General features: G+C 38.2%; 1 long non-coding RNA gene across 1 annotated transcript; it reads right to left on the bottom strand.

Moving 5' to 3' along the window:
- Nucleotides 1-497: 497 nt before the first annotated feature.
- LOC306644559 lies at nt 498-6,575 on the bottom strand. The gene is made up of 3 exons (XR_013759413.1): nt 6,521-6,575; nt 1,246-1,366; nt 498-1,109 (listed from the first exon to the last, which is right to left on the bottom strand). It is a non-coding gene; the product is annotated as an uncharacterized lncRNA (long non-coding RNA).
- Nucleotides 6,576-14,801: the final 8,226 nt, after the last annotated feature.

The raw sequence follows: 14,801 nt of genomic DNA, 5'->3' as shown, positions 1-14,801 counted from the left end.
GAATGCTATATTAACATTCCAGCAGAAACTGTTACGTAATATAATATGATGACGCGCTTACTGCAAAGAGAAGTCTTGTGGTCTTGTCATCAGGTTTACAATCGTGAAGGATTCTTTAGACTTTGATAGAAAAAACTAGATTGTTTGAACTGAGTTCTGTTGTTTTTAAAAATCTGACTCTGTTTTTCACAAAATGGAAGTTCTTTTGTCACCCATGCTGTTCGGGTTTGACCGTGGAAGGAAGCAGTTCCTTACAAATAGGTTGATATTCCTTAATATTGGCCAAGTACTTTGCCATTAGCTGAAGCACAAAGACCATTCCTGAATTTCTCTGAGATGAGCAGCTGTTCCTGTAAATTATGGTGTTGTACCAAACATCTGCATATAATTGTGATGTGACATCCACTTAAAAGAGACACATCGATGGGTAAGTTAACATCACACAAACTAAATGTTACTTTAAAGACAGTTCCTGACATTTGTTTATTTTGTCAGTGTTGTTTTTCTTGGAAGATTTGCTTCTTTACACCACATTTTTTTTCCCCCAAAATGGATCGAGTTGTTCAATTAATTTAAAAAAATCAGACTGTTAAGAAAGACATAGAAAATCAAACCAATGTAAAAGAATCAGCAACCTCAGTCAGTTAGTTTAGAGGGGAAAACCAATTATTGTGATTAAACATTTAATTTTTTCCTAAGATTTCTGGCATCTGGGCCAAAAGGATGCTGTAATAGATGACATAAGTCTTATGTATTTGGATAAAGAATGTCAATTCTTCATGAATGAGAACCTTTTTCTAGGAATGTATTTAAAAAGGAATCTATGATATTGGGAAGACTCAGGCTAAATTTAGCCTTTTAAACATGATGTAAAATTTTTAAAATAAAAAATTAAATAACTTTATAAAGTCCACATCTTCTGTAGCTGTCAAAATAATCTGTCTTGCTGTGGTAATGAATGATCCTTTCAATCCTCAGTAGTTTAAAACAGGAAAGTTTTCTTTCTTCCTCATGGCCGGGTGTGATGTGAGCAACATGGCTTTCTTGGGTCACTCTTACTGAAATAGAAGCTCAGGCATCTGGTCTCCCTCCATCTTGTGAGTTCATATCTTGCAGTGTTTGAATAAGAAAGAGAGAGAGAGAGAAAGAGGGATTGTGCATGAGACATTTTAGAGACCAGGTCTATGAAGAGATACATATTATTTCCACCCACTTTTCCTTGGCCAGCGCCTGCTCCCAACTTACCTGCAGGGGCAACTGGAGTATGTGGCAGTTCTGTATTCCCAGGGGAAGGAGGATGGGCATCTCCCTACTTCTGTCCCATCCAGTTTTCATCTTAAGGCTTTTCTTCTTCTAGACTTTAAGTCTGTTGAGAAACACTTTAGTTCCTGGGGCTCCCTGGGACAAGGAAGTATGTCTATCAACTATACTCAAGTGAAGTAGAATTGCTATCTTACCATAATGTATAACAAAAAAATTATTCCTCTGTACTGATCAACTAAATACTAAACACAGGGACAGCTTTTAAATGTGTCCTCTTAAATTATGACAATTCTGTACATTTAAATATAAACATTAACATGGTCCATAAAGTGAGTGACTCTGGATCTTCTCTTCCTCACTATCCAGAGCAGCTCTGATTTGAATTGATTCTGTATTGAGGTTCCAAAGATGATTTTTCATACAAGAATTTCCCTTCCAGAAAAAGCATTTGAGAAGCACTGAATTTAGACAGGGTGCTTGAGGGACCCTGGACTCCTTTAGGCAAAAGTACACTCAAGGGTTAGAACTATCTTCCACTAAATTCAGGGGCTAGCAGGACTTTCTCACAAAATCCAAAGAATGGGCAGTGAGTGACTTCAGGGAGGGGAGAGCCTATTTAATAAAAGGAAGGGTTTTCATAATATCCATATGGTTTGAGCCCTTAGTCTGCACCAATTCAAATTTCAGCTGACCTGAAAAACTGTGCTCTGTGGAGTTTTGGAAAATTAATCAGCACATGTTCAGGAACACTTGGATCCCCACACGTTCCTTTATGAAGTTTCATGCCTATACCTTTGGCTTTGAGGTTCGTTTGCTTCATTCAGCTGCACATTGGAAAGGCCCGGATTCCTATCACAGCCAGGATTTTCTCCAGCTCCAAGGATTTGTTTGGTTTTGTGCCATTCTATCCCAAGTTTTATTCCTTCCATCTGATTCATATGTTTCATTACTCACTCGGTTGTTCTTCAGGAAAGAAAGAAAAGGCAAAACTGCACCTCTCTTCAAACAGGAAAAAGGTTCTGGTTTGAATTTCCTGTCTGATTTGGGGTAGGTTCATTGGCAATTGATGATTTGGATTCGGTTCAGATTTCCGTGTAAATTTCGCAGAGCTTCATTGCCTCCCTCTGGCCCTGGGTAGAGAACAGTGAGCTGCGAGACTCGGCTTAAAATCTCTCCACTTTTCATTAGTCAGCTGCTCTTCTCGTGCACATCCGAGGTGCTTTGTGTTCATCATCTTATGGCTTTTTACTCCTTCTGCGTGATTGCCAAAGAGACTGAATGGTCAGCATCGCGCATGGAAGGAAACAGGGCTTAGGCAGAAAGAGCCCCTCTCACCTCAGTCCCTCCAGCCTCAGCCGCCCCTTTTTGGTGTTGTTCTCTTAATAAACTTAAAAAAATACTTTTAGATATGCAAAATATACAAAGACAAGACAAAGAGTTATCTATATAACCACACCTCATTTCCTCTGTTATTAATATCATATGTTTCTATGGTACATTTTTCATTCTAAGGAACCAATATTGACACATTATTACTGTGTTCCTACTTTTCTGAGTTCCTAGTTGTAACCTGTTTTCTTTATGTTCTAGGACATCTCGTCCTGGATTCTGTTTTATATTTAGTTGTCATGTCTCCTTTCTGTAGTCTGCTCTTCTATTGTCTATTTGTTTTGGGGTGTGTGTGTGTATGTACTAAGTTGGGAAGTTATATATGTGTCATGACCCCCGGATTGGAGGCCAATGGTTTGGAGAAAATTATAGTTGAGTACTCCTGGGCTCATAACAATAATTGCAAGAATGTTAAGGAATATGCCAAATATTAGAAGTATTTCTGATGCTAGTTTATTATAATTTTAAAAAATGGAGAGGAGATAGTTATGTTTACAGGAAATTGAACAGAAAATAGAAGGTATCCTAGAGATGTAGAGAATTCAGGCCTAAATGCCATTCAGGTCTACAGGGACCTACAGCATTTTCAAAGTAAGCATGAACATGTTTCTGCTAGCTGTGTTCATTTCTTTCAGGAATGCTGTTTGTCCTTAGTGACTCACAGCAGCCACTTTGACGGATTTTTTTTTTTTTTTGAAATGTCTGATGTGGTGAGCTGCCTTGGTCTAGAAAGAGTTTGGTACGTAGGTTTGGGCTTCATTGGTTGTTTCCCATGGGAAAGTGAGTTGATTAGATTAAAGATGAAAGACTGTCTCAGTCAGCTGTTTAGGCCATATGCAGATGGAAGGAAGCAGGGAGGGCAGGGTGTATACATTTGTTACAATACTTGGTTCAGATAATTTAATACTGATTTCTCACCTTTTTATTGGCAGAGGGTAGGGAGTGGTAGGTCAAAGGTGATGAGAAATCTCAAAGTATTTGCTAGTGCTGCTAGCATAACCCCCAGCCCACTCAATCACTGCCCCTAAGGCTGTCCTTGTAGGCTTTGGAAAAATGGTGCAGGAGAAAGGAGAGGGAGGAACAGAACAGTGTTTCTGTTCCCTGAGAATGAAATCTCTGTGGGGTGGACAAATAGGTTTGGTGAGGTAACTCATCTTTTATGTTTTGAGCCAAAGTGAACAGAATTCATATACTTAGGACTTGTAAAAAGATAGGATTAGGTTTGTGTTTCAATTAAAATAATAATTTCTGATCTTAGAATCCACTGGAGCAAGGCATTCTCAGAAACGTTAGATCTTTCTGCTTGCCTCCAGGTGAGCAACTTGGTCACAACCAGTTGTTTACTTTTTACTCACTGTCTTATGTGATTTCCTAGATCCTTTTCATTTAAGCAATTAAAATGAAGTACAAAGTTATAGCTAACTTGGATAGATTACTTGGAAAACTTAAAACAGGACAACGATTATTTTAAATTATAGCAACCAACTTGATGAAACAGCGATTGGAGGGTTGGTGACTTATTCAACTCATTCATATTTATTTCCCTGCGACCAACTTTGACTATTTTACTAATCTGTGAAACTAGAGAAAGAAACGAAACAAGTGAATCCGTTCTAATACATGCTAAGAGCTCTAGCAGTGTGGGGGTACATAAGGGAATTGAAAAGGTAAAATGATGCATTTATATTAATTTTCATTAAAATTAGGAGGAGTCAGTTATTTCTAATTTGGTATGTTTGCTATTATTTCCTCCTCCAATTGAGAATAAACACACACACACACACACATACATACACCTCAAATCTCCAGTTGGGGTAGACTTTGCCCTACTATCTCAGCACCTTCTTGGCTTTTCATATTTACTTTTGATTCATTAAAGATACATTTGCGTTTCCAGTCTGCTTAGGCTTGGTGTTTCTGTTGGGAAAGTAAATGGCAAAAGACCACATGACTGCCAAGGGTAAACACTGCCAAGGCCACAGCTGCTGCTTAAGGGGAGAGCCTGGGCAGGCTGGAAAGATGAAGCAGCCTGCAGAGAAGAACTTAGACATGGAATAAAGGAAAATGAAACCAAGGTTTGCTCCTTCCTCATTGCCTCTGTTTAGGTTCTCTAGCAAATGGACTCTAAGGTGGAATTAGAAGTGCAAGCCATTTACTGGAGAACGGCACTTGCGAAGGATAAAGGGGAGGGGGACAGATACAGCTGAGGAGAGCCTTAGACCTTGTTGCAAATCTGGCATTCATGAAGGGAGAGTAGGAAGGAAGAAGAATTGGGCAAGTGGATCTGCAGGGCCGCTCTGAAAAGTCTTGGCTAGGTGGACGGGAGCCCAGAGTAACCTCTTGCTCTCTTGGGCAGACCATCTGGCTCTTGTAGGCTCTCTATCCCTGCCCACCAACCTGCGCTCAGTCATTAGCTAGAAGTAGCTCAGAGAAGCATAGCCTTAGTAGAGATGTGGCAATGGACCCCAAACTGTGGCAGCTGTAGACTAGCAGGTAACTACACTTTTTACTGTAGTTTTTTTTTTTTTCAGTGCATGTACTTAAGGTATATAATGAGATGTTTTATAGACATTGTTATGGTTTGGATGTGGTGTCCCTCAAAAGCTCACATGTGAGACAATGCAAGGTTTGGAGGAGAAATGTTAGATTATAGCCTTAACCCAGTTAGTGAATTAATCTCTGATGGGATTAACTGATTGGTAACCAGAGGCACGTGAGGTGTGGCTGGAGGAAGTGGATCATTGGGGGCGTGGCTATGGTGTACATATTTTGTATCTGGAAAGTGGAGTCTCCTTCCCCCTCCCTCTCCTCTCCCTCTCCTTCTCTCTTCCTCCTCCCCTCCCCCTCCCCCTCCTTCCTGCTGGTCATGTGTGCTGCTTCCCTCTGCCACACTTTTCCACCATGATGTTTGGCCTCACCTCAAGCCCCAAGGAATGGAGCTGGCCTTCTATGGACTAAGACCTCTGAAACCGTGAGCCCTTAAATAAATCTTTTCTCCTTTACAGTTGTTCTGGTCAGGTCCCTTTAGTCACAGCAGCAAAAAAGCTGACTAAAACATACATATACAAAATGGAATGCTTACCACAGTTAAGCCCATATTTTTTCACGGGAAGATCTGAACAGTGCCTTCCACAGGCCACACCCATGAATCATATTAATAATAAAGTTAAGAAAGTCAGGAAACAGTGAATTCCATCTCAGATATCTGTGATAGTTTTCACTCACATCGTAGGTGACCATAAAAGCTACAAGACCTTCAGGGCTATGAGTTTTCCTTTATCTCTTGAAATCCTAAGGCACCTTGCAAAAGTTAGCCTGACCCAATTCAGTTTCTTACAGCTACCATATGTCGTCCAAAAACCATTGAGAACAATTTGCAGCATGCTGATTCAACTTGTCAGAGCCGGAAGCCCCTTCGCAGACATGAGAACTAGCTCATCTCTCAGATCTGTGCAGAAAGGGAAATTGATTTGCTGATGTTTTCATTCTTTTTTCTTTTTTGTGATGCTGCTTCTAAGTGTTGGAGGTGTTGGCTTTTCTATGACTCAAAAACATAAATCCCTTCTTAAGGTGAAGGATTAATTTTTCAAATGGAAGAAGGTTAGCTTTTCCTAGTTTTATACTTTAAGTGTAAGAATTGGTTACCCAGAAGCAGTGGATCCAAAGTGTTATAGCAAGGGAGGGAGACAGGAGCGCAGTTAAACTTTAAGACAAAAGGGAGTTTCTGAATACCATCCCATAGGTAAATTCAGTTTTGTGGAGAGCTTTTCAAAATCATTCGGCCGCTAATGTTCCATTTAGGTTGTCAGAAAACAAGCCTGTCTGTCTGTTTGCTTTGACCCAAATATTCATAGTCTCCTCTTCATACCTTGCATCTCTGGGTCCAGAGAATGAAATTATCTTCACATGAGCAATAAATTGGAATCTGAAAAATCAGAGTCAAAGGGACATGAAATTCTACCTTTGGATTAACAATTACCTCTCTCAGAATTTCATCGTTTTTGGACACAAGTTCCAGAGTGGGATGACATATTCCACAGTTATCTCTGGAACAATAGTACAAGTAGGCACTCAAAGAATATGTGGGATCGAGGTAACCAGGCCTGTCTCACGTAAGTAAAGCAGGTGGCTGTGCTCATATAGTGCAGGGAAGGGGAAAATGAGGTTGGGGAAGATTTGGAAACTAATTTTGCTGTGGACCAATTCTGTATGTTAAGACCTCTTACTGCCCCTCTAAACTGAGTTTCCTGGAGGAAATCATATCAATTTGCCTGGCTTATCCCAAACCCACTGCTTCACTTCTCATAAGCCTTTTTTTTTTTTTTTTTAATTTCTTAAAAGATCTAGGTATGTGGTCCTGTTCTTGGATTGCTATTGATTTCATGCTTCATGACCGCATGATGGGAATCATGGTTTACAATGGTTTTCTTTGTTGTTTGTTTTTTAAAGTGGTGGAGCTCCTGCTTCAAAAGAAATATAAACTATAAGAAAGCGAGGATAGAGGTGCTATGTTTGAATGTGTTTCCCAAATTCACGTGTTGAAAACTTAATCTCCAAATTCCTATGTTTATGGTGTTTGGAGGTAGGACCTTTGAGAAGTGATTGGGTCATGAGGGTAGAGCCATCCTGAATGAATTAATTCATTTATGGATTCATGGATTAATGAGTTAAGGGGTTATCATTGTAGTGGCTTTGTTATAAAAGTGAGTTCTTTCTGGCATGCTTGTTTTGTCTCGCCATGCAGTGTCCTCCCAAGTCATGTTGCAGCAAGAAGGCAAACACCAGAGCCAAGCAGATGCTTCCACTGTGGTCGTGAACTTCCCAGTTTCCAGGACCATGAACTGAATTAACCTCTATTCTTTATAAGCTCTTCAGTCTCAAGTCTTTTGTTAGCAACAGAAAATGGACTAAACTAGTGGATCTGAAGCTGTCAATCCAGCTTCTCCTTTAGGTACCTCTCAAAAGACTATGGACATAGTTTGTAAGTCAGTGTTATAAAGGAAAGAGGATTTTAGAGGGAGTTTAAGTCTACAGCACAGAGTCTGTGCTAGTCCAGTTAATAGTTTGTGTGAACTTCAGTAAATAACAACAACAACAATAACAGTAGTAATGTGGTGCTTTAAAATCCTTATGGATATAATTAGAAATGTTGGCTAAAATTAATAGCATTATAAGGATCATCTACAGGGCACATGCATGTACAAGCACTGAGCTAAGTTACTTTGCATGCATTATTTCATTTATATACAACAAACCTGAAAGGAGTGGGAAAACTGACCTTCTTTCTGGTATGCAGTTTCCTCTAAAACAGAGTTGGCCAAATCCAGCCCACCTCCTGTTTTTGTTCTACCCATGAGTTAAGAATGGCTTTTAGATTTTTAAGTGGTTAGATGAAGTTAGAAGAAGAGCAGGTCATAACACGTAAAAACTGTGCCAGCGTCAATTTTCAGAGTCCATCGTTCTCACGAGACGGAGCTGTGCTCAGTCACTTGGCTAGGGCTGTTTGTATGTGACACTGTCAGATTGAGTGGCTGTGATAAGGACCTTATGAACTTCCAAGCCTAAAATATTTGCCCTCTGACTTTAAACAAAAAAATGTTTGTTGACCCCTACTCAAAACCCAAAACTTCTTCTCTCCTTTCACTGCCCAAGTGATGTTTTGGGGCTGGGTTCCACTTTGATCTCTGGGTCTTGGTAACATCTGATATTTTCTCTTAGATCTAGGAAGTTATTTCTTATTTATCCTAAAATAACTGCATGGGTTTACACACAGAACATCAGAGAATGTGTTTCCAAAGATATTTCCTATTTGGACATGTGTAATGTGACACCAAATTTAGGGACAAAACTACTAGTTTCCCCTGCAAGTTATTTATCTCATTCTTGGGTTGTTTATTAAGGAAAAGGCCCTTCTGATTTCTGGGATTAATACCTGAGTTTGAAACTTGTTCAGATGTGTATGAATTTTTCTCTGCATAAGACTTCTTTTTTAAAAAATCATTTATTTATTTTTAAATTTTTTACAGACTGCATTTTGATTCATTGTACACAAATGGGGTACATCATTTCGTTTCTATGGTTGTACATGATGTAGATTCATACCATTCATGTAATCATACATGTACATAGGGTAATGATGTCTGTCTCATTCCACCATTTTTCATACCCTCCCTCCCTCTCATTTCCTTCTACATAATCTGAAGTTCCCCCATTCTTCTCTCACTCCCTTCTCCCCCCACCCCCATTATATATCATCATCCACTTATCAGGGAAAACATTCAGCCTTTGGTTTTTTGGGATTGGCTTATTTCACTTAGCATGATATTCTCCAGTTCCATCCATTTATCTGCAAGTGCCATAATATTATTATTCTTTGTGGCTGAATAATATTTCATTGTGTATATATACCACAGTTTTTTTTTATCCATTCATCTGTTGAAGGGCATCTAGGTTGGTTCCACAGTCTAGCTATTGTGAACTGAGCTGCATTGATGTGGCTGTGTTTCTGTAGTATGCTGATTTTAAGTCCTTTGGGTATAAACCGAGGAGTGGGATAACTTTGATTTCAATTGTTTGAAAGGAATGAATGGGAAGAAACTAAAAGTCAAAGCAGTTCCCACTTTAAAAATGAGATACTGGGGCATTAAAATGAGAAGAGATTCAGTTGCATGGTTGGAAGATCAGAGAAAGAGAGAAGGCAACTAAGGAAAGTACTGTCTACTAATAAGAAGACAGGCCAGTGAGGAAGCTGGGAGCCCAGGGAGATTAAAAGAAATACCTCAGGGGTAGGCAGACTCCACCAGGGAGAGGCCCAAGGACATTTTTGTGGTTGTTAAATTGCTTCCTGCAGAATCTCTGTAACTGTTGGGCATCTGAGTCTTGCCTCTTGTGTGTCCCTGTCTGGGTGGTATAGCTGTGATGGTACGTGAAAGAGAAAACATGAAACGCCCCATCTACGCAGAGGAACGTGGTGTACCACCTCCCAGAGAAGAATCAGTGGCTGCTTGGACTCTAAGCCACATTCCTGAACTCCTCTAAGGATGTGGTAAACAAATTCTCGGGATCCAGAGATTCCTAACGTGAAGTACTTTTGACATCTTAGTTGCTCTGTTGGCACCCACTGTACTGCACTTGGCAAGAAGACAATTATTTTGACAGTATTATTGACGGGTCTAACCACCAAATGGACCAGTTCATTTCTTCTCTGCCTTCTAAAACTGCTCCAACAAAATACAAAACCTTAACTCATACGATATTCCAAAATGATGAAAAACCAAATATTAAGGTGAGGGGAAATAAAGTATAGTGTGAAGTGCAAATGAGAGCTTTCAGTTCCTAACATGTGTGTGTAAATTCACATCTGGAACCTGTAAACTGAAGATATGCTATTCTAAGTTGGTGTGGGGAAATTACATACACTTACAGGAGCCAACATCTGACACCAACTATTTTAAAAAATGTATTCTTACTTCTAATTTGACTCATAGCAGTTGTACATATTTATGGGGTACAGAATGGCATTTCAATATATGTATACAATATATGACCAGATCAGGGTGCCTGGCAAGCTTATTACCTCAGACATTTATTATTTCTTTTTGTTGGGAAATCCTCTCTGAGTTTACTGAAATTTTCAATTAATCGTTGTCAGCCATAATTATCCTACTGTGCCCTACTACAGTTAAAATGGTTTTTCCTCTTAACTCTCAAACTTGGGTGTTTTTACTTACTTTTGAGGACTATCTTAACCCACCTTGGATATGTGTATTATTCTTCCCACACCTTTTTTTTTTTTTTTTTTGGAGGGGTCAATGCTGTATAAGATAAGTATACTTTTTATCAACTAGAAACACATGCTTAAATTTAATCTATGATTAGTACTTCTTTTTACACAGAATATGGTAACTTTTTGGTGCCTATAACCATTTTCCTTTTAGGGGAAGGGACTGGGTTTGTGAGGAGATGAAGTGTTTGGAAGTACTTATTATGTAGTATACCTGTTCGGTGAAAGAATGTCTTTGCTTTATGGGCCCAATTATAAATTAGTTTATAATAAAATGATGTTCTTTCAGACATCAGTTACATGAACCCATTTTTTTGTCTTCCTGCTAAAGTAAGCAAGGTGTGTGTCCTCTGATTGTTAGTAATTTACAGAGGTTGCTTCTTTTTCCTACTACATGGATCTTTATCTAAACTACAGCTGGGCAACTTTTTTTTTTTCCTACCAAACCCCACAAAACCACAGAGAAATATCAAATAAGAAATTCCCCTGCCAAACCAAAACAATGAAAAAGAAAACTGGAAAGTAGTTTAACAATGTATTTTTAAATTTAAATAATACAGAAATGTACAAAAATAAAAATTTATTCATGTTCTCACTTTCTGATAGTAAATATTTATCATGGGTATATTTTTAGGCTTTTAAAAAAGAATTTTTTTTTTTTAGAAATATGTGCTTGCTATAACAAACTCAAAAGTAGAGGAAAGTATAAAGATGAAAAAATTCACGCCAATCTTATCACCCAGAAAAGAAACCACTGTTAATATTACATAACTTTCATGTTAGAGTCTATCATTTTATACATATATATAAACAGCATACTTTTATTAAGATGAACCTTATTATAGAAGACACTTTAATGAAAAAAGTATCATTGTACTTAAAATTAATAGTAGAAAAAGAAACTAGGACTTGCTGAACTTCAGATAAATGTTCTTTTGAACAAGATATATTATTTATTAAGTTTCCTCTCAGAATAAAAAAGAAAATTTCAAAAGCAATGATCAGAACAATTTTAAGCTACAAATATCCATCTTACATAGCATTCTCAAGCTTTCTCTCATTCTTTCTTCCCCAAATTTGGTTAGTGCTTTTTTAGAAATATGGCATTTACATTTTTCTACAACCAAAATCGTCTTTGTTCAATTATTTAATTGTTTAGCTGAATATTTAAGTGGATTTAATTGTTATCAGCTTTTTAGAGCTCGGATTTTTTTATTTTCATGTTCTTTACTTTGATTCATATTTTAATGTTTCCCAGCCACGCAGTGATCATGAATGTTATACTTCCTGGATTCCAGCAGGCTTAAGGACTTGCTATCCATCTGGTCAAATGGCACCCTGGCTGGGTACTTCGTTTTTATACTACACCTTCTTTTCTTCAGAACATTGTGAATGTTGTTCCATTGTCTTTGGAATTTACTCCTGTTATGAATAAGTCAGACATTTCCTCCCAATATACGTGACTTGTTTTCTAATGGGTTACTCGAAGGATTATTTCTTTATCTTTAAATTTTAGTGCATCTGGATTATGCTCAGTGTGGTGTTTGGCATAAAACTTTCTTGGAAAACAAAACAGAGTATTTTTTTTAACAGTTTCAGGGAATATCACACGCTTGCTGTCATTTTATGTTTTCTTGCTGGTTTGGTTACTTCTGGGACACCAATTGTTCTTATGTCGGGTCATGTTGATCTTTCTTCCATATCTATTAGTTCATCTCTAAATGCTTTGATCTCTCTTTTTAAACTTTACTGACCATAATTAGTTTAAATCTTTCTTCTATGTCAGTAATTTGTTTTACAACACTAACTATTATGTTTCTTATTGTTTCTAAACTATTATTGTTTAATGATCTCATTTGGGGCTTCACTTTTCCTATCTTGGAAGTTGTTATCATTATGACTTTAGGTCTTGTTTTATCCAGACCATGTACTTAGTAAGCTTTTCTATGCAGCAAAGCAATTTTCCTTTTCACTCTTAATGTTTTCTTATTATTTAGTTCTTTGTCTTTCCTTTGCTTTTTTCCTCATTATCACATAAAATTTACATAATTGCCATGCCACTTTTTTTTTATCCTGTGTGTTTATGTAGTCCTGTCCAGACCTTCTATTTGCTCTGATCAACAGAGGGTTACTTTTTGTTCACATTATCTGTGAGAGCGTGTGACATTTTCTGTGCCCTCAAAGCTGGAGATCAATGACTGAGTATCCTTTTGTTCTACCTACTGCTTCTATAAATCAAGGGCATGACAACAGATGGAGAGAGCCCAGCTGGATTAATTTGGTAAATAACGTGGGCACTGCTCATTGTTCCGGGACTTTGCTCATGGTCCTACGTCCAGACCTGCTGGAGAGATGTTCTCCTTTACTGGGAAGTCAGCCTGGGCCTTTGGATGGTGCAGCTATGGAACTTTTTTTTGTATAGTCAGACCTTATTTCACTCCCCTTTCCCCTCCAGCATCCCCTCCACGAACATCTTATTTGAAAAGGGAAAGATAATGACTGTTGGCTTCTCTCCAGGCTTGATTTCCTCAAATCAGTGCAACCTCTGTTTCATGTCACAATCTTCTGGTCAGATTTTGAAGTTCTTTTGTGTTAACTTAAACCCATTTGTTTGTTTTGTGGCTATCAATAATTTCTCCTCTAGCTTCTAGGCTTTCCATTTTTTCTCATTATTTTGTTAGATACTAGAAAAGGAATTACAGTGGTTTGGTTTTAGTTTGAAGTCTTGAAACTTAGATAAGATATAGCAAAAGTTACATTCAAGAAATATGTAACAGATGCTATAATAGCAAATTCCATATCATAACCACTCAAAAGGAAGAACCTTGGGAAGAGATGTGTGGTGATGAGTCAAGAAACTATACTAGAGAAAACTCAAGAGAACTAAAGAGTAATAGAAAAGAGGGGAATTTTTTTAAAGAGGGAAATTTCATTGTTTTTGATGATACCAGTGATAAACTGCTTTGGTAGGCAATATTGTCTGTTTGGACTGAGGGCCTTGGTATTGGGAATGCATTATCACTGTGCTTTGAAATTCTGGTACACTTTTTAACTTTTGGAAAAAGAAAACACAACAGTTCTTCCTGTTCTGGGAAATAACTTGGCTGTTTTTATTCTACAACTTTAGAGTTTATGTTTGAAATAGTCTTATTTTCCTATGCAACCTTGAAATCTTAACAGATGTTTGAAGCAATGACTTGAGTTTTAATATTTATTTCATAATCTGAGATTTGTTGGCTAATGGGCCAACTATCCTGAAAGTTTCTATCATCCTGCATCTTTGATTGTTGCATTGGAGGATATTAAGAAAGCAGAAAACAACTGAACATTGAGCAGGAGGAAATCTTTAGGATGCTAATGGGATCAGAATTAGGCAGAGAAGTGGGAGTAGATACTGGGAACAGGCCAAGGGTGAGGATAGGGACCCAGAGTCCTTGCAAATATTTACTAAGGGTGCTATAGCAAGAAGGTAAGTGCCCAGGTAAAAGCCACTGTTATGGTTTGGATGTGAGGTGTCCCACAAAAGCTCACATGTGAGACAATGTAAGAAGGTTCAGAGGAGAAATGATTGGGTTTTGAGAGTCTTAACCTAATCAGTGAATTAATCCCTGATGGGATTAATTGTAGTGGCGGGGTGTGACTGGGGAGGTGGGAATTGGGGCCTGGCTGTGGGGTATATATTTGTATCTGGCAAGTGGAGTCTCTCTCTCTCTCTGCTTCCTGCTGGTCATGTGAGCTGCTTTCCTCTGCCACACTCTTCCACCATGATGTTCTGCCTCACTTCCTCCCCGAGGAATGGAGCCGGCCTTCTAGACTAAGACCTCTGAAACCTTGAGCTCTCAAATAAGCTTTTCCTCCTCTATAATTGTGCTGGTCAGATCCTATTAGTCACAGCAGCCAAATAGATGACTAAAATAGCCACCAACAAGGAGAGTCATGGGGATCAGGACCAAGGTGGGCAGGAAGCAGTATTCTAACAAGGAGTGGAGCTGGAGGTCACTTGTTTTCTGTCATCTTTATTTTATCTTGACTGTGGAAAGAGTAAACTGTGAGATGGAAACCTGCAACGATGAGAAACGATCATTTGGACTGAGTGGGAAAGAGAGAAAGAAAGAGAGAACCTTATCCCTTTGATATCCTCCAGTTGTCTAATTGACATATTTCTCTCCTCTGTCATGGAAGGCCTGCTTCAAGATTCAGTTAACTCTGAATCAACATTTATGAGTATTTTATTTCTAATTTCTCTCTTTCAAATTCAGTTTTAAAAATTGAATTCAAAACTTGATTGAGGAAACATATATAATAAACTACTTATTTAAAATACACTATTTGATGAGTTTTGACAGAAGCAGGTATCTGTGAAATC

Source organism: Sciurus vulgaris (assembly GCF_902686455.1).
Source record: "Sciurus vulgaris genome assembly, chromosome: 14".
NCBI classification, from domain to species: Eukaryota; Metazoa; Chordata; class Mammalia; order Rodentia; family Sciuridae; genus Sciurus; species Sciurus vulgaris.
This window is presented reverse-complemented; position numbering and strand designations above follow the sequence as displayed.